The sequence below is a fragment of the Ochotona princeps genome, chromosome 1 (genome assembly GCF_030435755.1).
Source record: "Ochotona princeps isolate mOchPri1 chromosome 1, mOchPri1.hap1, whole genome shotgun sequence".
NCBI lineage: Eukaryota > Metazoa > Chordata > Mammalia > Lagomorpha > Ochotonidae > Ochotona > Ochotona princeps.
The window spans coordinates 44,663,409-44,688,515 of NC_080832.1; the positions used below are offsets into that span (position 1 = coordinate 44,663,409).

A 25,107-nucleotide genomic window follows, 5' to 3' on the forward strand; every position below is an offset into this window, starting at 1 on the left:
GGAAGTCATCCAAAAGATGGAAAAGTTAGATTTGCATCATGATTGTTACCAATAATAACACAAAATTGGAAATTACCTAGATGTTATTATAACGTAATGGATCATTAAGTTACAGTATTTCAACTTCATTGCTTAGTACACAGCAATTTCGTATTATTTTCAGAAGAGTGTGGAATATAAAAATGCTTAAGAAAATTGCTGAGTGAAAATGCCATAATAAAAATTGTATACTTTGACTGTAAGTATATAAAATTATTTTCTTCACATCAACAGACTTTCTGGCTTTTTTACTCAATATGTAATTATTATGTATATTTTAATCCTGGAATCTCTTCTCCTCTATTAAACTAACCAGTGAGTAGGCTGGGATTACAGAAACAAACATTATGGATGAAAACCTTTTGTGGGAGTTTGGATAAAGTGTGATGTTGGATCAACCAGCTTGCATGTTATGTCTGGCCTTCAAGGGCAACCAAAGAGTGACCTTCCATATTCATGGTCTGAGGACAAATTTATCCGCCAGATATTTTTTGACAATAGTAAGATTGTAAGGTATTATGGATTGTTTGAAATAATTCCTAGTGTTGGGAAATATAAAATATTGATGAAATATTTACATCACTCTTTCTTCCTTTGTTTCTTTTGGCTTTCTTATTTGATTTAAATGACTTGTGATCTCTGAATCCTTTATTATGATCCAGCTCAAATTCTTTCTGACTACAGCATAGCATCAACAGGGAGGAAATAAGGATAGTGGTGCATATATACATAATGGATGTTCTCTGAATACCAAATGTAGATTAAACTGAAAAACAACTGCCTCATGGGATACATCAAGCATTTTTTAAAAAAACCTTTTGTACTCATTATGTAATATGATAAGCCAAATCTGGAGCATTTGGCAAAATCTACCCCTAGTACTACTGATATCATGCTTTTAAATGACTGTTTCTTCAGATACAATATTCCACAGTAAAACAAATTCATTTCACTGATTTCTATAGGGGAAATTATACACATCTTTCAGAAGAAGAAACTGAAATATATATATATATATATACACACACACACACGTATACTATGTAAAGTTCCTTTAGAATCGCTGTGACATGATTGTTCTCATAGTCACTCCCTCAGCTGTCTGTGACTGTACACTTTAAGCCTCCCAAACTGTGAACCACATAAACTTCCTTCAAAGTATCCGACCTCAAGGCCCAGTGCAGTAGCCTAGCACCTAAAGTCCTTGCCTTGCACATGCCAGAATCCCATATGGGCTCCGGTTTGTGTCCCAGTGGACCCACTTCCCATCCAGCTCCCTGCTTGTGTCCTGGGAGGGTAGTTGAGGATGGCTCAAGCCCCTGCACCAGCATGGGAGACTTGGAGGAAGCTCCTGGCTCCTGGCTTTGGATCAAGCTCAGCTTCGGTCACTGTGGGCACTTGAAGCGTTAATCAGTGGACAGAAAATCTTCCTCTCTGTCTCTCCTCCTCTTGTATATCTGATTTTTCAATAATAATAATAAAGTATTCAACCTCAGGTATTATAGCAATGGAAAAGCACTGCATATGCTAAAACATTGAAACTCAAAGATAAAGTTTTCAACGTAGCCTAATGCAGCACTTATATGGCATGTTTTATAAGTGTTTTTGTGTTTGATGTGAATCAATTTATGTAATTCTAAAAAAATGCCTCTAAGGGAAGTGCTTCCTGTATTGTTCTTTTTCTGAGGAGGCACCAAAAGTTGGCAATCTCTAACCAGAGAGGAGAGCTCTGGGGCTGCCATCTTAAAAGGCTTAACCAACAACTCATGTATCTGTCAAGGACAGCCTTTGATTGCATGGGATCTGAATTCTACTGAATGTTCTAGTCTATTATTATTCCTTTTGAGATTTATTTAATTATATACCATCATATTATAATTGTATGTGGGGTATAAAATGTTATGATTTTTGAATCCATGTCCAATGATTAAATCAAACTACTTAACATACCAATCACTTCAATTATGACTTATTTTGTGATGAGAACATTTGAGATTTAACCTGAATAATATTGAAATGCACAATTTTATTGTTATCTATTGCTCTCACACTGTGAAATTGATCTCAACAATTAAAATCAAGCTTATTCCTCTTTTCTAACGAATCCATTATCATTTCTAACTGAGTCAGTATTCCCCTGCCCAAATACTAGCGTCAATGAGTGTTGCTCTAGGACTCAAGCCAAACAAGCTGGTACAAAAAAAAAAAAAAAAAAATGTGGGCCCGGCGGCGTGGCCTAGCGGCTAAAGTCCTCGTCTTGAGGGCCCCGGGATCCCACATGGGCGCCGGTTCTGGTCCCGGCAGCTCCATTTCCCATCTAGCTTCCTGCTTGTGGCCTGGGAAAGTAGTCAAGTACGGCCCAAAGCTTTGGGACCCTGCACCCTCATGGGGACCTGGAAGAGGTTCCTGGTTCCCGGCTTCGGATTGGCGCGCACCGGCCCGTTGCGGCTCACTTGGGGAGTGAAACATCGGATGGAAGATCTTCCTCTCTGTCTCTCCTCCTCTCTGTATATCCGGCTTTTTAATAATAATAAAATCTTAAAAAAAAAAGTGATTATATTCATGGCAGTGGCCCAAGTGCCGCTTCAGGCAGCTGGAACCTGCCAGCCCCTTTCATTCCTGATCTGGCTTGCTAAGGGTGGATTCAATGATATTAACAAGGTCACGTTTTAAATGTGCCTTTTCTCTAAAATGTCATCAGCTCACTCACAGATGTCCTTTGACTTGGCTCGTCCCACCTGTGTTGCCTTCTCGGGCTTCTAAATTAGAAACAAGAAGAAACCAGCCTCAACGTTTAGTCATGAAGTTGCCTTACCTCTAGGTATGTGGCAGTGTTTCATTTTTACAGATGATAATAAAAGTGGGAAAATTTGGAAGAAAAGACTATATGAGACTATAAATTTATACCACCCATGTGACCCAAGAAGACTCAGGACAAATTCACTGATAGGGCCAAACAGAGTCTAGTTCTTACTCCCACCCCCCAAAAAAAACCTTGTCAAAGATAAAATTTGTTCATTTTCACCTTTCAGGAAGAAATCCAATAAACTACCCTATATCATAATATGAACATACTGCCCCAACATCAAAAGACTAAAATATCCATGAAGGATCAAACTAATGTTCATAACTTTGAATATCTAATTGGTATCTTTTCACAAATAATTGTGTAGTTAAGGCAGAACAGAAGAAAAAATGACATATGATTCTCTCAAATCATAAACTTTACTGTTTTTTGTAAATAAATCGCCTCTTGATTTTTTAAAAGACATACTGCCATGCTTGCAAGCACTTACTTAGGTTCATGTATCTGTGTATCAGAAGATACACTAGTTTATGTAAATAGTTTGTTTTGCTGTCAAGATTATCAACATCAGAAGTTAAACTACATCATTTACTCCTGGCATTTCTTTAGCTCCTGGCTGACTGAATTTTACTTCATTATAATGTATTGTCCCTTCATTTTGCCCACATCTGTCTTATACATTATGAAAAACATTGGCTGGCAAGAAGGACTAGGTCAGAAGTCATAAAGAATAACAATTACGACTGTAATAGCAACTCACTTTTATACTTTAGATTTTCATACTGCATTTTTCATACTGCATTTTTCATACTGGTATTTTCTGATGTTTTCTTGAAAAAAAATTTGAATCTATACACTTGAGTCCTGTCCAAGATTTGTAAAGAAGGATTTGGAGCTTCCATCAGGTTTGGAACCTTCAAGTGGTCATGGACAGGGGACTGTGAGACATCATTTGAAGCAGGTCAAGTTAGCCTGGGACAGAAGGAAGACATTGATTCCTTATGTCCTCTTCTTCTTTCCAACATGAGTATAGTTTTTTTTCCAGGGGTGGTGGTGGTGGTGGTGGTGGTGGTGGTGATGGTGGTGGTTATCACTTTATTTTGATCCTCTCTAGGAACAAACAGGACTATGAGGTCCTTGATACTTCAGAGGGAACTTATAGATTCACCACCTGGAGAGCACAGCTCAGAGAAAGAGAATTCTTATTCCAGCACTTCCATGATTCTGTCTTTTCAACCAAGTCAATCAGATTGAACGATCTTTGCTTTTGAAATCAAAGGGTAATTACATAGGAATTTAAGATCATGGGATTTTTAAGCGATAAGGTTATCATCAGAATTATATAGCCCAACCTCTTCACTGCAGAGCTGAAGAAAATAGAAATCAAAGAGGCTACTTGAATAATCCAGGTCAAAATCTGACAGTGATAGACATGACTGTGGAGCCCAATCATTGTAAAACCTAGTTCGAATGTCAACTCTCAGTGTCTTCTGGAGTTCTTTGTGCTGCAGAAACAGGAAATGCCCTGAGACCACGAATGGCTGGAGGGACAGATTCCACTCCCAAGGCGGCTTTATGCAACACCGTGAATCAGGTTTCTGTTCCAGATGCACTGGTAGATGTTAGTTTGCTGCGTATCAGATTCATATTTTTTGACCACTCCTCTTTCCAAAAGAAAGCAACAAGACCCCCCACCAACTGCTTACCCAGAGTCTGCTAAATAGGTCCTTAAAAGTTCTCTTACTCGATTCTACCTAGTCAATTTAAAAGTAAACACCTTCAGGATTATCATTTTGCCTCGGAGTCTTGAGAAACTCACCAAGATGGAGAATCATGCATTTATCACAGGCAAGCTGTTTCAGAGAATGGGGACAGGATGTTTGAACAGGAGACAGGAATACACTTTGGACTACAGGATGAAAACTCAGAAGTATTTTCTATTTTATAACTGGGAAACTGGGTTACAGAGATTTGTGCAATCTGAAACTGGCATTTTTCAAATCACCAACATGTAAAACAGCAAGGTAGAGAAGGCAGTCACCTCTTTCAAGTGCATGTAGGCAACTGCCTTTCTTGCCATTTATTAAATATCTTATGTGTGTAGAATTCATCTCCGTGGTAACTCACTGGAAAAGAAATCAATCATTTGTTACTTAATTTCAAAGATTGGTCTTTAACATCTATCAAATATACTCTCTTTGCTATTCAATTTCTATGCAACAATAATTCAGTGCTAGAGCTAATGCAAAGTGTAAGCTTTAGTTCAGATTTGCCTGTGGAGTTAGGTAAAAGTGCGATTGTCTTCCATTACATATTCTGATTGAGTTCATCTTCCACTTACATTGAACCTGGAGGCCTAGGCCAAAAAGTGTTTCTCCTAGTGTTTTATCTCTAGCTTATAGACAGATATTTATTATACAAAATGAATGGAACACAAACTTAAAAGGAAGACCTTTTGAGAATAAATCCTATTCAAGCTAGCAATTACTGCACATCTCATCAGTAAAAGTGAAAGCTGATCTTTGTTCAGTTATTAGATGAGTTTGCTGCTGCCAGCTGTCTAATTTCATCTCTCCTGTAGAAGTCTTTACCTATGTCTAACTCTGCTTTTAGCCTGTTAACAATGGACTCCTACTAGTTGATAACTGTTCCAACATTTTTAAGCTTCTTCCCTGTGCCCTATTCATCACTGAGCTTTTATCAGGTGTTGGGCATTTTATGGTAAAGCTAGATCTTAATTATTTGAATGCCAATTATCCATGATCTGAGAGGGACCATACTTTTTTTTTTTTTTTTGGAGTACTCTTTTTGGTCAGAGTGCAACTTATTAGTTTCTTCAGGAGGGACTGAGGGGCAGGGATGATGAAAGGATACAAGCTTAGCGACTCAAGTAATTCTGTTTTGTTAATTGTGGTATTGTACTCTGGTTAAAAGTTTGGCAAGGTGAGGGATTAAGAGCGCACAAAATACACAATAAAAGTAAACTTTGTTTATGGTACACATCTTATTTTCCAAACTCTCCCAGATTCCCCTCGCTGGAGTTAAATTGGAAGATGGAAAAATTGCACTTGATATTTTATACTGGGGCAAGAAAAGGTAAAAGTTTCTCTGACTTAGCAAAAGCTTGTTTAGTAGTCAGTTTTATTTGGTGCAGATTTCTTTCGTATCAGCACACACAGGGCAATCAGTCATGAGAAATGAAGTCGTAGTGTTTTCACAAGTTTATCACAGCTGAGCAGCAATGGTACTAGCAAACAGTGAACTTTATATTTTTATTGCAATTCCATTTTTCTGCATAAAGCAAAAAAAAAAAAAAGGAATATAGCATGAGAGAATTTAGGAGTACAAAAGGTCTTCAAAAAGTCCATGAAGAAAACATATATTATGGAAGCCTATGCCTGGATTTCAGAATTTATTTTGCAGTAAGATAAGCATATCTTGCAACTCAATTTTGTATAAATGTTAGAAAGTTCAATCATATAATTTGAAATGGGGAAACCCTGCCTTCACAGGAGTTGATAGCAACGTTGATTCTGAATGATTGGACAGATATCCAAGCTGAGGGTGTATTCAGAAATTCTTCTGAAACCCTCAAATGTTCTGTTACAAAGTCATCTAATGTGTATTTCATTGGTACTTAAAGATCTGAGGACTGCATTTTTCTTTATATTCACTACAATGTGTATTTAATAATGCTTGACAGTCTCCCTCTCAACTGAGAAAAAGACAAAAGAGAAAGAATTTGGAGGTCACACAAAAGATAAACTTAGATACTGAGACATGTGATGCCTTTGAAAGGAATGTTGAGCTTCAAAATGTACCTACAAGGAAATGTAAGGATGTCTTTTTAAAGATGAAAATTTAAATGTGATCCCATGTGAGAAACTGGTTGTCTGAAATGATCAGTCGTTAAGGAAGCTCGTGAAGAAACTATTTGTATGCTGCAAAAGAACTTTGTCAGACAGAACTAGGTTCCAAGCTTGGCTCTACAAATTTCCGGTAGTGTGACATTGAACACATCACATCTCCACGTACTTCAATATTCTCACATACAAAAATAATGACCATGATATTTCCTATTGGTATTGTGAAGATTATACTACAGCACATTAACAGTCCATAATACGGCATTTCCCAAAAGTAATAGTAATCTAAAAATAGGATCCTGCTACAAAGTCCAACCTGTACCTCAAATAGCTTCTCTGAGTACTTAATGATACTCACAGATGTTTATCAATGTCAATTGGGGATAAACACAGGAAACAAGTGCCACATGGATCTTGCTGAATATTAGGCTTTGTTATGGCTTCCAACACTAAATCTGTTTTCACAGTCAAGATTTTTATCTATTTTTAACTGGTACCTGTCTAAAAAATGACATCTCTTGAAATAAGAAAAACACACATCTGAGAGAACTGGGAATTACACATAAGCAGAAAACACAAACCAACACCCCTGTTTAGCAAACTGTGGGGATAGAAATTCTAAATCTTCCCTTCCTATGTTTACAGTGTAAAAGGAATCGCCTACTTTTGGGGGTATTTCAAGCATCAGCATGCCCCTGTATGCTGGAATCAGCACGTGACTCTGAAAAGAAAATATGTTCTCCTCTATCTTTAAAATGTGTTCCATGTGATTGCAATGAGTGGGTGGTTGGCTAATTCGGAATTTGTGCAGAAGTAAGTGAATTATCAGGAATTCTCCAGATTATCTTCAGTTGCCCTTGTCTGGTCTCAGAATCCTTGTTTTTCACCAAAAAGAAAGGATTTTACAGAAAGAAAAAGTTTTGCTCTAAAAATAATTCTTTGAGTTCTCAGGAATTTCATGTGGTCTATCAAGCTGCAGATTCTGCCTACTTGATGCCAGGCCCCAGGCACTGTGGGAAACCATATGTATATTTGTTATCAGTGGTCAAGTTAACCTGGGAGGAACAAAGAAATATTTTTGACTTGGGGCTGATTTTATGATGCTGCCTGACTGGGGTACTCCATGTATGTCCATAAATTGTTCGTTTTTATGGCATTTTCCCCTCGTTTCCATTTAAAAGAGTATCCCTACATTTTCACAAAGACTCTCGTAAGATTTCCCAATTCATTTTATTTCTTGTCTTTATCTGTTGTACTTTCAATGTATCAACTATCATAGTATAAAATCTGTTACTCACATAATTTGAATCTGTTACCTACAGAAGAAAAACCATACAGATCTGGTTGGCCATCAAAAATAAAAAATATTATTATCTTGTAAAAACAGGCATAAAATTATGTGTTTTCTACGCATCTTAGGTACACTTCCAAGGTTATTAAGATTACGTTGGCAGACTAGCATAGTGGTACAGCAGGCTAATAGACTTCCTGTGGTGCTGGCATCCCATATGGTTACCAGTTTGTGATTTGTCTGTTACACTTCTGATCCAGATCCATTCTTACGAACTAGAGAAGAAGTGGAGGCTGGTTAAGTCCCTGAGCCCTGCATCCACATGGGAGTCATAAAGGAAGTTCCAGGATCCTAGCTTCAGATGGGCTCAGTTCTGGCTCATTAGCTTTCAACCCAGACCCTTTATGAAATGGGCTCTACTCTCTAGATTTGTTACTTTCTCTACTTGTGAAAGTATTCTGAATTCTTTTAAAGCATTTCTTTCTATGACAAGTAACTCAGTTTAAACTGGATAAAAGATTTGAATGCATAACTCACAAGGTACATAAATGAACAAGCAGCAACAACAAAAATAAAAACAACACATTAAAGTGACAGTGTGATGCCACTCTATCCCCAGTAGGTCAGCTTGAATTGTATATATTGATGACATTGGATATTAATGAAGATTCAGAGCAACTGGGGACTTTCATATGTTGAGGACAAGACAGTAATGGTATGCGCAATCTTTGAAAAATCTCATCAAGTTAAACATACATTTCGATGTGAACCAGCAATATCCATTCTAAGGTATTTCATTGACTAGCAATGAAAATATACTCACACATAATTATATATGTGTATTTCATAACAGCATTATTCAGAATATTCAAAACCCAGAAGCAGCTTATTCAAGAAATCGTGGTGTATCACACCATGTAACACTATTCAGCAACACTCAAGTGTGGTATAGTAGTGTATACAGCAACATCATTGAACTCTAAAACATCAAATCAGAGATATCAAACACAAAGAAAAATATGGGAATCGCTTTTCGGCCTTTTGGCTAAGATCAAGTGTAGAAAAATATGGGAGAGGATTTCATTATACGAACTTACAAATTTTGAAACTACAGAGACCAAAGGGAAATCAATGATTGCCTTGGCTTAGGGTCTCATGAGATTTATTGCAAAGAAATACAAGGAATCTTTAGGATGATGGAAAAAGTGTGTATCTTGATTTTGGCAGTGGTTACGTGATTGTATGTAATCACTCAAATTCACAAAAATGCATACTTAATGCTGATGAATTAATTATACTTAAATAATAGTCTAATTTATACCCTCTTAACAGCTGCTGTGACTCTCTCCCTCTATTACAGAGTAATAAAGTTGATTACAAGTTCTTGACCTTAGTTACCAAAACCATCAATTTTGATCATCTAAGAAGTGCTTCCCCCTCCCCTCATGACTTTTCCCCTGAAACATAGCATTAGTTTTCCTTTTATTTTCTAAAAATATGCAGTTTCTCCAAGGGTTCATATTTCTGTTATTTTTCCTTTTTCTTTGTTCTGTGCAATAATCACAGTGTCTGGAAGAACGAGCTGCTTTATAAAAATGAATGTTCCTTTACTTAGACATGTAGTCCTTTACTTTAGACATGTCTAAACTGATAAAGGTGATGATATTTAGAATCAAATATATGGAAAAAGGTCCAACAAGGTAAAGCCACTATCTATCACTCATTTGTAGCAAGTCTGAGAATGACTCCATCATTTTGGTAAAGAAGAGAGACCCACACAAGGCTTCAGAAACCAGAAAAAGAGATATTTGTTCTCTTTCCAAGATTTGTATGCGTACAAAGATAAACCTTCTCCAGTCTACAACTGTTGGAATTTAGAATGGGCTCCCTTGTGAAATAATCTCCTAACCCTAGAGATAATGAAGTAATGACACTGTATCAAGGTTTGTGCCACATTAAATCTTGCAATTTGACTCTGCAAGCATTTCAGTAAAAAAATCAAGCAGTGAGTCTTCCAGGTTGAGCTCCTTCCTCAGCGAAGGAGCTTTCCTCTGGCTGCCCGTTTTCATAGTCAATAACTTGTGTTACCCCCTCTTGCATCACGCCCTCTTCAACCCTGTTCATGCAGTTGTTGGCAATGGTAAAAGTGAGAGTATCCCACCCAATAACAAAGGTCCAGTAATGAGGCTGGGATATGAGCCAAGTGCTCTGATACCAGACAATCTTATTTCTTCCCTTAACCACTATTGTCTTTTCTGTTTGGTTTCCATTTTAACAGGGAGAAAGAATGAGAAAGGGTGAGATTATTATGCCTGAGATCATATTGCTGCCCATGAGGTTTTAGCATCCAGTAGTATCACTCAGCCTATACAGGAGGAACTCATTAATCAATGATACACATTAAAGGAACAACAGTATCCGTAGAAGGAAAGCTATTTTGACAAACAGCCAAAAAAAAAAAGAAAAAAACCTGAAATTTCTGTTCCTTTATAATAGGTATTAAATAATTCTTTATAATATACAATGTCTAATAAAGTATAAATAATATATTCTAAATTACAATACATAATATAATACACCTAACTTCAAACATATTTTCAGGTTTTGCTGCATTTTAAGGAAACTTGGAGCCACTGCTGTGGTAAAGCAAGCGAAGCCACTACGGGCAGGAGCCGCGTTTCATACCGGTGCTGGTTAAAGTCCCAGCTGTGCCATTTCTGAACCAGCTCCCCGCTGGCATGTCTGGGAAAGCAATGGAAGATGGCCCAGTTGCTTAGGCCCTGCACCCATGTGGGAGAGCAGGAAGAAGCTCTTGGGTTTGGACCACGCTAGCTCTGGCCATAGCTGTCATTTGGGGAGTCAATCAGTGGATGGAAGCTCTCTCCCTCACTCTTCAGCAAACAAACAAACAAGCTTTTATTTTTAAATTAAAAAAGACTTTTACTTATTTGAATGGAAGACAAATGGAGAATTTCCACTTGCAAATTCAGTCCCCAAATGACTTCAATAATCAGTCCTGCCAAGAGAAAATCAGGAGCCAAGAGTACAACTGGAGCCCAAGCAGAAGGCTGGCAGAGACCCGTGTACTTGATTCATCAACTGCTGCATTTCAGAGTGTGCCTTACTTGGGAGCTGGGATCAGAAACAGAGCAGAGAGCCCCAGTACTCTGATGTGGGAGTGGAGGCCCCAAGCAGTGTCTGCCCCACTGAGTTATATGTCCATCTTATTTTGTTGCATTTTGAATTGCATCTTGATCCAACCTAAAGTTTCTCTTTTATTCAAAAAAATAACTAGTTTTCATTGGTGTGATTTATGGCAAAGTCACAATTTAGAAGGAATTGATACTATATATTTATTTTGTATCTAGCATGAGGTGAATAGTAATACACTATTTAAGTAGTATAAATTAGCAACTTTCATTGATTGTTCTATGCAACTTACATGGTAGTAAATGTGGTTTGAATTAAAATTGTCATTGTATTCAATAAATGCATAATTAATATTCCCAGGAGCATTTTTTTTAAGGATTTATTTATTTTTATTACAAAGTCAGATATACAGAGAGGAGGAGAGACACAGAGAGGAAGATCTTCCGTCTGATGATTCACTCCCCAAGTTAGCCGCAATGGCCAGTGCTGCACCGATCCAAAGCCAGGAACTAGGAACCTCTTCTGGGTCTCCCACACGTGGGTGCAGGGTCCCAAAGCTTTGGGCTGTACTTGACTACTTTGCCAGGCCACAAGCAGGGAGCTAGACGGGAAGTGGAGCTGCCAGGATTAGAACTGGCGCCCAAATGGGATCCCGGCTCATTCAAGGTGAGGACTTTAAGCCGCTAGGCCACAGCGCCGGGCCCTCCCAGGAGGATTTTATTACTTAAGGTTCTCTAGACTTTCATTTACTGTGAATTTGCAAAATGTTGACTACCCTTGCATTTATTCAGTAATTTGGTGGTTTTCAAGATGGGCTATGTATATCCAAGGGTACTTCATGAAGGTTTGAAAGCATGGGTAATTTGAGTGCCAATGATTTCCAGGTCATAAGCTTCTACAGGTACACCTTGGCAATAAAATCTGCCTCAGAACCTGTGCTTAAGCAATGTATCTCTCAGTATATTTTGTAAAAGAAAGATAGCACCCTTACCAGCACTCTCCCTCCCTATGGCAGACCAGGTCTTATGATGTAAAAAAGTTCTTGAGGAAATGACATAAGAGGCTGTTTTGAAACATTTCATTTACCAAGACACCAAGTCTGTACCTTTGTTGTGTTTTTGCATTATTTCTGGAAGGAAGTAAAAATTCCCATGTTTTCTTCTAATATATTCACATTAAATGTTCAAGTAAAAAAGAAAGAGCTATCAGGTGTGAGTCGATGTTTTATGTTTTCTTTTTGTACTGGCTTAAAGAAGAAGCAGCATATTAACTTATAAACATATTTTTATGGTTAACAGTTTTGTTAACTACAGTCAAATATTTGACATGCTTTATCCATATTCATTTATTTGCATAGTACAAATCTATCATTTTTGGGCCCGGTGGCGTGGCCTAGCGGCTAAAGTCCTCGTCTTCAACGTTCCAGGATCCCATATGGGCGCCGGTTCTAATCCCTGCAGCTCCACTTCCCATCCAGCTCCCTGCTTGTGGCCTGGGAAAGCAGTTGAGGACGGTCCAAAGATTTGGGACCCTGCACCCGCGTGGGAGACCTGGAAGAGGTTCCTGGCTCCTGGCATCGGATCGGCGCAGCAACGGCCGTTGTGCTCACTTGGGGAGTGAATCATCTGATGGAAGATTTTCCTCTCTGTGTCTCTCCTCCTCTCTGTATATCTGACTTTGTCATAAAAATAAATAAATCTTTAAAAAAAGCAAATCTATCATTTTGTCTACAAATTCTGTCATTTATTCATTATTATTTGTAAAATTTGCATTAAGCTATCAGAATTACGTGGCACTTGAAGAGGGATATGAGAACAAAATTTCATAGGTAAGATTAAATTATCTAAATAGGGCTATACAAGTCTCAGCATCAAAGGTACATTTGGTTTGGCACAATGAATATACTCTACTGGGCAGTTTAGTGTCTGCAAAACATACCATCCTACTTGAGATCTGATGTTGAATCTCCAAAGAAATAATTGATGTTAGATGTTGCATGGACTGTAAAATGTCATGAACAAAAGTATTTTATTTCTAGAAGTAATAAAACAGAATAAAGTGTAACTGTTAAAGCCATCCCTGTGCCTTGGATTCCTCTATCATTTCACCTGTGCTCTATGCTTGTACTAATATTTTGCTTCATTAACCAGCATATACTCAGTGTATAACTGCTATCTGGTGATTCCCCCTTTCCTCCATTTTAGTAGCTCTAAGATTTTCTCTTCCTCTACAAATTTTTTCTTTGTCACTTGTCTTTGCAGATTGATGATAGCTAGCTTTGACATACCAACTTGTGAATCATTCTTTCTTGGGCTCCATGACAGTACATCAATGAGGGATGATGGTTAATGTTGCATCTGAGATACTCAGTGGACTAGCCGTGAAGTTTGAATTAAAGTTGTATCTCTGAACACAAATAGGGAATGGCCTCAGTGGTCAAGGCTTAAGGTCAAGTCTAACATCTTTAACTGTAAATACACTGGAATTCTATTTCACAAAAGTAATGATACCCTAGATGATACTGCTCTGGACTATCTTACTGTTTTGGCGATTAAAAATTTAATTCCTTAAAATGGCACTCAGTGTAACACAATCACACAGAAATAGAATTCTATTTACACACAACTGCTTGATTAGAAGGCATCAGGAAAGCACCTAATAGGAAAAGTAGAACATTGTAAATAATGAGAGTATTAGTTTCTGTATTACATCCGTGCAGAACTTTGCTGGCAATAAAACCAGCTGGTTGATGTTGAGCAGTACCTAAGGAAATAGCTGGCAAAACTCCTAAAGGAGAACTATTGGGTTTAAAAGTCAGTAATAGCTCAATGTATTTGCTAAAAATGGTCTAGAGATCAAATTAGAAGTATATTAGATAAAGTTCTTGTGTGCCAATTGGTTTCTTGGTATTTTTTTTCTGCTCTTTTTCTGATTTCTTTATTCTAAGTGAGCCTTTTTATAAGATTCCATTTTCTCCCCTCTCTTAATATATCAACTACATTTCCTTAAAATACTTATTGGTTATTGCCCTAGAGTTACAATATACATTTACAAATAATTCAAGTCAACTGTCAAATAGCTTAAACTGCTTTATAGGGAGTACAAGGCATAATCGATTATTCTTAATTCTTCCATCTTAGAAAATTGCTGCCATTCACTTTACTTACTCAACCACAATCATCCAATACATTGTTCTTCCTATTTTTGAAGAAACCGTTATTTATTAAAGATGAAAAAAATAAAAGACATTGTTAGATTTTCATTTACTCATTCTCTAAGCCTCTCCTTCTTTCTAAAGAATTTCTTTTAACATTTTGTGTAAGAAAAATCTACCGGGAAGGATTTTTGTTGGTTTTTATTTCCCTTCTGTAGATACAGAATGCTATGTTGGTAATGCTTTTTTTTCAATACCTTAAATTTGTCACTGCACTTCCTTTTTACTGGCAGTTTCTGGAGACAAACCTAATGCAATTTGTATTTTTTTTTTTTTTGAAGAATTATCTATTTACTTGAAAGGCACTGAGAGGGATCTTCCATCTGCAAGTTCACTTCTCAAATGGCCACCAGCATCAAGGTCGGGGCCATTTCAAAGTCAGGAGTCAGGAACTCCACTCAGGTCTCCCACATGGATGACAGTGTCTCAAGTACTTGGGCCATCCTCTGCTCTTTCCCAGGCACTTTAGCAAGAAGATGGATTAGAAATGGAGCAGAAGAACTTGACTGGCACTTTAATGAAAGTGGTAACAGCTGCACCACAATGCTGACCCTATATCCTTACTTTTCCATGGGTAAGATAGTTTTCCCTGCCCACTCCAGTTTGCCTCAGCATTTTTTCCTTTTTGATTTCCTGCAGTTTGATTAAGACAGGAATAGGTGTACATTTTTGTTACTTACAGTGCTTGATGTTCTCTGAGCTTCCTGCATCTGTGATTTTTTTTTTTGTCTGTCATTACTTTTGAAAGATTTTCATCCATCATTACTTCAAATATTTTTTTTGTTCTTTTTGCTCTTCTTTCCTTTCTGTTATTCCCGTGATGTATGGCATATCTTTATAACCATCTCATAGTTCCTGGCTATTCTGCGAAGTGATTTCTATTCATTTTTGTCTTTGTATTTCAGTTTTTAAAGTTTCTATTAACAAATCTTCAAGTCCCCCAAGTCTTTCCTTGGCCATGCCCAGTTCACAGAGGAGCAAATCAATAGCATACTTGTTGTGCATCATAGTAGTACATTTAGGAGTTAGATTGTATTTACCACTTGTTATAGCTGAGGTGTCAGGGCCTGCAATTTCCTTCAATGTTCTTGCCTTTATTTCTTGTATCATTTCTGGGTGTTTCTAGGAACTCTTTAAACAATGTCTGGGACTTGCAATTCTTTCAGCATTAATGCTTGGCATTATAGAGCAACTCTACTGATACGCTGACAAAGTGTGGGAGGAAGCATTCCACAGTCCTATGATTAGGTTTTACACCTTTGTGGGCCTCTTTTTTGGAGTGTTAGAAGAGGCTGGAATTTTTGGGTTTTTGTTTGTTTTGTTTTTTGTTTTTTTCTTTTTAACCTTTCCCAGGTGTGTTTGATGTTGACAATTAGGGAGTTAATGAGTGAAAAGCAACTGACAGCAGCACCTACACACTCAAGCACTGGCTGGAAATATCCCCTTCCATGTACACTGGTTGGAAATACAATGGCAGGTTTAGCATGCCCATTCTATATCACGCACCTGAGACTCACTCACTTCCCATATGCACACCATGTCCTCCAGCCCTATATAGAGGCACAACGCCAATTCTGGTAGTTTCAGAAAAGGGACAGGGAAGCAAGCAGTACTGAAGCCCTGGCCAATCTCCACACTCTTTGAATATTCAAGCAGATCCTGGTCAGAGTTGCAAATTTGGTGAGTTAGCAACCATATTTTTCCTTGTGAAGAAAGGCTGCTTGCACTCACTGAGTATGTGAAATTCTCTTCAGTACATACTGTTTTCTCATATACTTTTTTTTTTTTTTTTTTTTTATTGTTAATTATTTTGCATTATGTGACAGTTTCATAGGCTCTGGGAATCCCCCCCTCCCTCCCCCTCCCCTCCCCCCGGTGGATTCCTCCACCTTGATGCAGTATTACAGTTCAAATTCAATCAAGATTCTTTCATTGCAAACATATACCAAGCATAGAGTCCAGCTACTTATTGTCCAGATTGGTTGAACAGTTTCTTGGGGAGACCTTTTCTGGTCTGAAGTTTGAGCTGGCAGAATATCATCACAGTCAATTAAGAGTCCCAATATAACATCAACAGCAATTTGCAATGTTATGGAATTGACATGGTTTTGAGTAACCAGTGTATTAAAAAGAAAAAAAAAAAAAAAAAAAAAAGGAAAACAAGTCCTAGCCACAACCTATGATTAGCTCATTGACATTTCAATTTAGTTCATATACAGGACCGGCTGCTCTATACCTTAAAATGGCCATAAGGCACCATTCAGCTGTTTCGTGTCCATTTCATCTTAGTATTTAGCCAGTTGTTGTGTTGAAGTAAAATTTTGCTGATCTTGGCAGATTTTAGGATAATCCAGACTGGCTTGTAACTCTAACAAGATATATGTCAACATTTTAGGTGCAGAACATTTTTTTTTTTTTTTTTTTTGGGGGGGGTGTGCAGGAAAATCCTCAGCACCATGGTGAGGAGTAAAACTAATCTTTGTGACCCACCCAGCGAGGCATGAGCCAATCCATGCCAGCTGTTTCCTGTCAGATTTCAAGTTCTACTTTCTGTTGTTTATTTATTTTAGGTTTTTTTTTTTTTTTTTTTTTTTTTTTTAGTTTGTATGATTGTTTGTTTGCTGTGAGGGGTTTTCGAAGCGATCCCGATGGTCATTGCGAGGGAGGGGGGGTCCAGAGGTGGAGCCAGTCTCGGACCAGAGAAAGCTCCATCTTGAATTCTCCCCTTGTGCGGAGGTAAGAACTTGGCACAAGTCCAACCAAGGGTTGAGTACCCACAACAGGCTGGACTTTGTTACAGTTGTTTGCCTTCCAGATAGGCCTTACCAAGGTGAACACAAAACACGTGAGTATATTTCAGAATTATTACTTTCTCTCTTCTATGAAGGAAGTGGTATTTCTCCCATCTTTGATATAGAGGAGGTAGGTAGGAAAATTAGATAGCAAGAGGTGAACTAGAAGGTGATTCTAATTTTTGCCAGCCCTGCATTATAATTCCACCTCTTACATATGAATCTAGTATGCCTGCTTCCCCATGATGCACCTGTATCTCCTCCAGGACCAGGAAGGCCTTTATGGCCATGCAGATGTTAAGTTCCACATGAAGGCACCATGGAACTCCCAGAAAGCTTTACAAAGATCATATATTTACTCATTATGCTTCACCCTACTCATAAAGGATTTTTTTTCCTTCAGGAGACAGCATGAACGCAGCCTCCTCACACACACCACCAAAAATTATGCAGTTGAGTTTCCCACAACTGGGGAAATCTCAGGGGTCAACATATCCCAAGTGCAATGAATGAGTCTCACCCTCGGAAAACCACTTGCATGATCATGGTACCCCAGGTCAGTTTATTTGTTATTGTTGTTGTTTTGCCATTTGGCTTCTTTGCTTTTGGATTTTTCTCTGGTGTCCTCCCACACTCTCCTGATAGCTCATGGCAGATATGTTTCTGAGTAGGGTTTTGCACATTCAAATATGAATGCAGATTCATCATCTCACATTTAATAAGTCCTGCTGTCAGTTGCTTACCTTACTTATATCTCTGCTTTGAACACTTACCTCTGTAGGGTAAAGAACTTGCAGTAAAATTTGAGGTACATATTCTCATCATATCTTTGGAGTTAGAACCTACCACGGTTCCTGTAGGTACAACTCACCCAAGGTTCCTACCCCTGCAAGAATGGGCTCCTCTTGGATCCTTGAATACTCATGCTAGTCAACACTGAACTTGTAGCAAATTGTCAATTACATTTTATTGACTCTCTCCCAACTATCTTCAGCCGGGGACTTCTACAATGTGTAAGCTATGATTCTGTTAGCCTATATTTTTCTATGTTTGCATTTTTCAGAGCAGCAGTTTCTTCTGTAATTCAGTTCTCTTGACTTGCTGTTGGTTTCAGTTTGTTCAGTTTTGTTATCACAGCTGTGGGAATGGAAGGAATGATTTCCAATTCCTTATCATGTCAGAATGGAATCCAAAAGTGACTGACCCATGCCCTTGTACAGTGCCTTGGATTTAGACAATAGACATCGTCAAACCTTGGTCTCCTGCAATCTCCCAGTTTTCCCCTCTTAGCTCAGTTTCCTTGTCCTGGTTTAATGATTGCAAATCAGCCTTACTGACTCACTAAATGGAAGGCATCATGGTTTAGGTTCAGCTTGTGCCACAGGATCCCAGATCACAAACCTCATGAGGTAATTTATCTTCTCTAAAGGTACATCTTCATCTTCATGTTCAGTCTTGTTTGAAGGGATTTTTTTTGTTTTTCCTTTTTTTCTTTTAATAGAACCTCAAGCCCTGAAGAAAAAGGCACGATTACTTGTATGTAGCTCCCAGACTGTCTGGAGCCCACTCTTACTTAATCAGTATTCCCAAAGAACATTATGGCTGGCTTCTCATTGAACAATCAGAGGAGGGAAATGAGCTCTAGAGACCAACCAGACCTCTGAGCATGAGCCTAACATGGACCTGTTAAACCAGACTTCAGCTATAAGATACCTTATGCTTAAGTTCTTGAGGAGTTGGGGAGTGAGGCAATAGCTGCCCCCATTCCTTGAGTTTCCCTTTATAAATAAGTGCCTATTTTCTTCCACCATCCAAATATCAGTGATTAGTTGCCAGCATGGTGGATAAGAAGTTCCAGGTTTTGAGGTCCTATAGCATTGCTCTAAACATTATCAAGGGACCGATAATCATGGGGAACTTATTGTTTGTACATGCTTGGAACATTAAGACCAGTGAGTATTTTCCTCTGTAGTGCTTATAGTATGTTTTTGCAGGTATTTGTAGTTATCTGGATGAGATTACAATTCCATAAGAACATCAGCTAAAGCTCCTTTGCTCCCCAGTGACTAACATCTTCCCTCATGACAAAAAGTCCTGAGTAACTATGTGCTGAGCACAGGACTACACCTAAAGGTACACACAAGGAATAAAGAATAACAACTCCAGGCTATTAACAGGCCAGAATAGATCCTTAAGCAAGTTATAATATCTTATTCCTCACGTGCAGGGTCCAGTCTCACAAGGGTTAACTCCACAGCTTAGCTTGTTTCTCAAGGGGTAACAGGATGCACAATCATGGCTTGATACATTTAGCCCCTGGCTTAACCACAAGTTCCTGCTTCCCTGCTTCTCCTTTGTCAAGTTATGCCCCCGGGGGATCTTAGGAGCTTCTTGAGAATTGGAAAAATTCTGAGAGGAACTAGGCAGAGTATAAAAAGGCAGCCTGGAGTTTCAATAAATGGCACTCTCCTTACATGAATGACCCAGTATGTGTAGTCTGCTTTTCAACCCTAGTCCCTCCGCTTGGCTCAGGATACATGGTGACGCAGGCATTGCCAGCACTCATGTGCACTTAAAAGCAGCCTAGCTCCTGGCATGGTTTTTAAGTTCCTAAGACACTGAGATGATGATTCTACCACATTTTCAATATTTCTTACAGTTTCCTTACTAGTGCCTTCCTTGGCTTCAGTAGATCTCTCTGCAGTACATCCTGACAATCAGGGCATTTTCTCAAATGGATTGTGAAAGTTGTCATTGATATGTCTCAACAGAAGTTTTCTTTTCTTCCAGAAATATTTTCTGCACTCACTCAGCAACTAATGCTAAATGCTATGCCTTACCATTCTGTTTGAAAATAGATTATAGATCTTTTGTAAGACATAGTAACTTAAAAATAACTCCTGAAGAGATAATTTGGGTCAAATTTAGTTTTCAACTTCCCTTCAGAGAAGGTTCCTACATTCTAATTGTTGGATAGTAAATTCCTTATATAACATTCATATTGAAATGCAACAGAATTTGGGCATTGTCTACATGAACTATGGCACTTTGTTTCCTAAATAATTATTAAATAAAGTTTAAACATGAACCTTGACTCTCTGGTATAGGAAAGAAGAAAGACAATTCTTTTATAGAAAAGCCATTAGAAGATGTATTAGTCAATGCTTTAGAGAAATGGGCAAACATATTGCCAAAGTTACCCCATTCCTGGCTACATACACCGTGGCTAAGAACACGAAATTGAGGATAATTAAATTTATCCTAATTTCACACCATTTCCACGACCCATTGAAATTCTGAGTAGGTAACCTTCTCACTTCCATCTAATTCAAATGTTCAGGGTTTTTTTTTAAATCATAGAGTTTTGCTTGATATTTTCCTAGGTACTTCCTCTGAGTTACATGTTTTCTCTATCACCATTCTCTAATAAAAAACAAATTGTTCCTACATGTGATGTTCCATTTTAAATTATTCTGTTCCTTGGATACCCTTCTTCATTAACTTACATTCTCAGTTTCTTCAGCTTGACACTGCTCTAATTTACTCAGAAGAAATGCTTTCCAAAGAGAGAAGGCATAAAGAACTTTAGGATGATTCAAAATGAAGAAAAGCAGTAAGTACTGCAATTCAATCTTATGAGAAGTTTAATTTTCCCAGTGTGAGAAAATAGCATATTCATAAAATGTCACTATAACATAAGAAGTTAGATTAATCTCCATCTACATTTGATAAGAAAAAAACAATTTAGTGGATATAGTAGTTGATTGGTCATTTTCATCATGTAGAAAATATTGTACTAAACCCACATTCTAGAGATAATGCAGTATAGCAGAGACAAGGTGCTTTAGGGAAACAACTGATCTTGGTATCATCACCACTACAATAAACAAGACTTAATCATGAAGAAACACAAACTTTGTACTTCAATTGTAGGAAAGAAATGGAACTGATAAACTTACACAGTTAACTATAAAATTCCAAAGAATCAGTGTAGTCGCCTAGCAAAACACTAACATCTTTTGTTATTCAGGGTCAAACAAGGTTTTTGGGAATCAAGTATTTGAGTTACATGCAATCACAATGTAGACTGGACAAAAGCTATCATTCTTCAAATAATTATCAAAATCATACGTCATAATTGCTACCATTCATTCCTTCTGGAATGATTCAAAAAGTATTTAGATACAAAGCAGCACCTCACTGCAGGATCTGAAGTTCTCATTCTGCTAAAGCCATGTGGGAATTAAGAACTAATCAAGGTTTTTTTTTTTACTGGTAAAACTTTAGGTACGATAGAAAATATTGTAATTTGAGTGAATATTTAGAGATGTCTTTGATCCTGAACATGTCTATAATCTTTCTCTGAGCTCAACACTAATTAACACTACCTTCTCCACTGATCAGTCCTATACAGAAAATTGGATTGTATCCATACATACACACATGGCTTGCCTACACATATTACATACATGTACCTATGCACACATGTAAGTCCAGAAGTAGTCAGCATTGCTTTGAAAGCCTTTTTAATATGCAGAATAACTTGTCTAATCTTTACCTCATTGTTCCTGCATACAGGCAGAAGAAAGAATACTATCCTTAGGGAAAAAAGTAGAATCCTACATTTGTAAATTGTGTATTTGTTTTTCTAGGTTTGCTAGGCAATGAAGAAAATCCTTGCTGCTATACGAGTTACATAAAATTTGCTGGCATTCCATCTGAGGAACAAAGAACTGTGGAAAAATAAATACTTGTGTATGTCTTAAATTCTCCTTGAAGGTATTACTGAGTATAGATGTAGCCCAAAGGAAAATAAGTAAAAAGGATTTCAAAAATGTGACTACAACATGCAAATTTATGAAAAGAAAGCGAAGCAGTAAGAAGGTCAATTCAGAGAGAAGTAGGGGAAGGAGCTAAGGTTGATATTGTTCCTGTCTGCACGCGTACTGAACATGGACATCACAGATTTAGTTGAGACAGAGTCAAATGAATGGGACTGAAAAGTAGAAGAGACAAGACAGAGATAGATGGGCAGTATCAGTGAATCATGTGCTCATAAGCAAAAGTGCTGGGTCACCACTGGATGCAAGAGAGCAAATAGAACACGAGAAGTACTGTCTCAGTAGAAGGAACCACAGAGCTGGGATACCATTCACTTTTAGAAAATACTGCAAGAAAAGAGTGTGTCTTCAGGAAAAGGCAGGTGAAGCAGAGGAAAGTTTTTGAGAACGAACTGTGGAAATCAGAGAGTGTGGTACAGGTTCTATAGGGCACAGTGGAAGGAGTCAGGAAGGGGAAGATCCAGACCCTCTTTTGGTAGAATAAAGATGCTTAAAGAACTGTGGCTGCAGCAGATACTAGAAGGCTAGATTTGGGGTTGGGAGAATGGAGCAGGCATTCTACAAGTAGATTTAGCTTCAAGGGTCTCTCACAGATGGAGGGGTACTGGACTGAGTGCAGATCACCACAGGTGAGGTGACTGACAATGACCTAGAACTTTGCAGCTTCTAGCCTCAAGAGGCATATCAGGCGATAGCAACAGAATATAATCTCTTTATTTTCAATTTCCTATTGCAAAAAAAAAGTCTTGCTCAGGACTATATTATATCTAATTTTCTACATATTTGGTGCACTTCTGTATTAATTAATGTGAGAATTATAAACAATAAAATAATGTTAATAAGATATACAAAATTTTCTAATAATGAAAACAGCTAACATTTATTTAACATTTACAATGCTTCTAGCATTGGGTCTTATGCATTACCTATGATTCATAAGTATCCTACAAGGTCAACATTTTTTTTCATGGAGGACGAAAACTAGGAAGATTAAGTAATTTGCCCAGAATCTTATAGGTAATATAGTAAAACTAAGATTTGACCTTTCTTAGTAATGCCAGAGTGATATTCTATACTGACTCAGTCAGAGCTAAAAACAAAATCTGATCTCTAATATCTTTTTGGTACACTTAAATACAAGCATTTAACAACAGAAATAAAAGAAAGAAAAACTTGGCATACTTCTGTTGTACTATGTGCTGCTTGAAAAGCAGGGTTACACAGAGAGAAGGTGGGGGACAAAGAGAGAGAATCTTTGGTTCACTTGTTCCCTCTCCAAGTGGCCTCAGTAGCCAAGACTGGGCCAGCTGAAAGCCAGGACAAGGAGCTTCTCAGTCTCCCACGTGGATTCAGAGTCCAATACATTTAATCCTTCTTCCGTTGTCTCTCCAGGCTCATTAGAAGAGAGCTGAATAGGAAGTACCGCGGCTGGACTCAAACCAGTACCCATATGGGATGCTGATGTCACCAGTAGTGGCTTTACATGCTATGCCATAATTCCAGCCCCATGCATACTGCTTAAAACATTGCAGGAAGAACCAGCATTGTGGCACAGCAATTGGGCTGCCAGTTCCTGTCTGGGCTACTCCATTTCTGATTAGGTTCCCTGTTGATACACCTGAGAAAGCAGTGGAAGATGGCCTAAATGTGTGGGTCCCTCACCCATCTGGGAGACTCAGATGTAGGTGCTGGCACACTGCTTCAACAAGGTACAGGTGTGGTTGTTGCAACCTTTTGGGAAAGTGAACCAGTGGATAGAATGTCTCTCTTTCTCTCTCTGTGTGTGTGTAGCCTTGCCTTTCAAATAAATAAAGAAATCTTACAAAGAAAAGGGAAAAAAAGAAACAAAATGAAGTAAAAAAAAACACTATAGAAAAATTGGCAGAGTAAGGTTGCAATACCATGTTCCTATATTGGAGTGGTGGTTCAAGTTCTGGCTCTGACACTTCCAATCTAGTTCCCTGCTAATGGGCTTGGGGAGTTAGCACAAGATAGTCCCTCCATCCAATACCCATTGTGGGAGTTCAAGATGTGATTCCTGGATTCTTGGATGTTGGGGTCATTTGGGGAGTAAAGTATTGAATGGAAAATATTGCTCTCTCTCTCTCTCTTTCTCTTACCTCTTTTTCTCTTTTTGTTCTGTTACTGTGTAATTCAGATAAATGAATAAGACTAAATCACTTGGCTAACTCTTTTGGACATACACACTTTTTAAAGAGGCATTTTTATCTGAAAGGCAGATTTACAGAGAGAAGGCAAGATAGAGAAAGATCTCGCATGTGCTGGTTCACTCCTCAAATGGCTGTGCTAGCCAGAGCTGAGCCAATCTGAAGCCAGCAGCTTCCTTCATGTCTTCCACATGGTTACAGTGCCCCAAGAACATGGACCTTTCCACTGCTTTCCCAGGTAATAAGCAAAGAGCTGAATGGAAATTGGGGTATCCAGGGCACAAACCAGTACCCATATAGGATGCTGATGTGGATTAACCTGATAAACTACAATGCCAGCCCAGCTGTATTTACTCTTAAGTGACTATTCACTAGGAGGCATCCATCGAGAAGCAATAATCTAATGCAAACTCAGATATTGTCAGGTGGCATTACTGGTTAACTGCTGGCAGAATTCAGTGGTGGAAAACCGAAATGGTAAACCAAAAGGTCATTTTAAAGCACCAGCACAATCATCTGAGTTTGAATAAGTCACACTCACAAAAAAGCAAAATCTTATCCATTAGGACATAATTTGCATGTTCAAAGGTCCTCTCGCCTGCAAAGCGAAAGGAAAGGGAAGAGAAGCAAGGTACTTACTTGGGTCCAATTGGCATTTTCACAGATTAGCAAACACAATCTAGGGTTACTCAGCATCATGTGGCTGCCATCTCGGGGGCTATATGTCTGGCAGGTCAATGGAAAACATCCCCTCAGGTTTCTCAGACCTGGGCACAAAAGGTGATGACTGGATGGGCACAGCCAATATTGGCTTGGCTGCTTCATCCACTTCACAAACCCCACTGTTTTTTAGGCATGCATTGGATCAGAAGGAAATGACACTGTACACGGTAATATCTAAATTTTCTGTTAATTCGTAGGATCTCCAAAGCAGTAAGTC

General features: G+C 38.2%; 1 protein-coding gene and 1 non-coding gene across 2 annotated transcripts in view; both read right to left on the reverse strand.

Annotated features, from left to right (window-relative positions):
• Positions 1–25,107, reverse strand: part of SLC35F1 (solute carrier family 35 member F1) — a 410,909-nt gene that overhangs the window by 197,754 nt on the left and 188,048 nt on the right. The gene's annotated exons all lie outside the window — the stretch shown is intronic.
• Positions 17,559–17,722, reverse strand: LOC118758300 (U1 spliceosomal RNA). Its single transcript, XR_004995631.2, has one exon. It is a non-coding gene; the product is annotated as a U1 spliceosomal RNA (small nuclear RNA).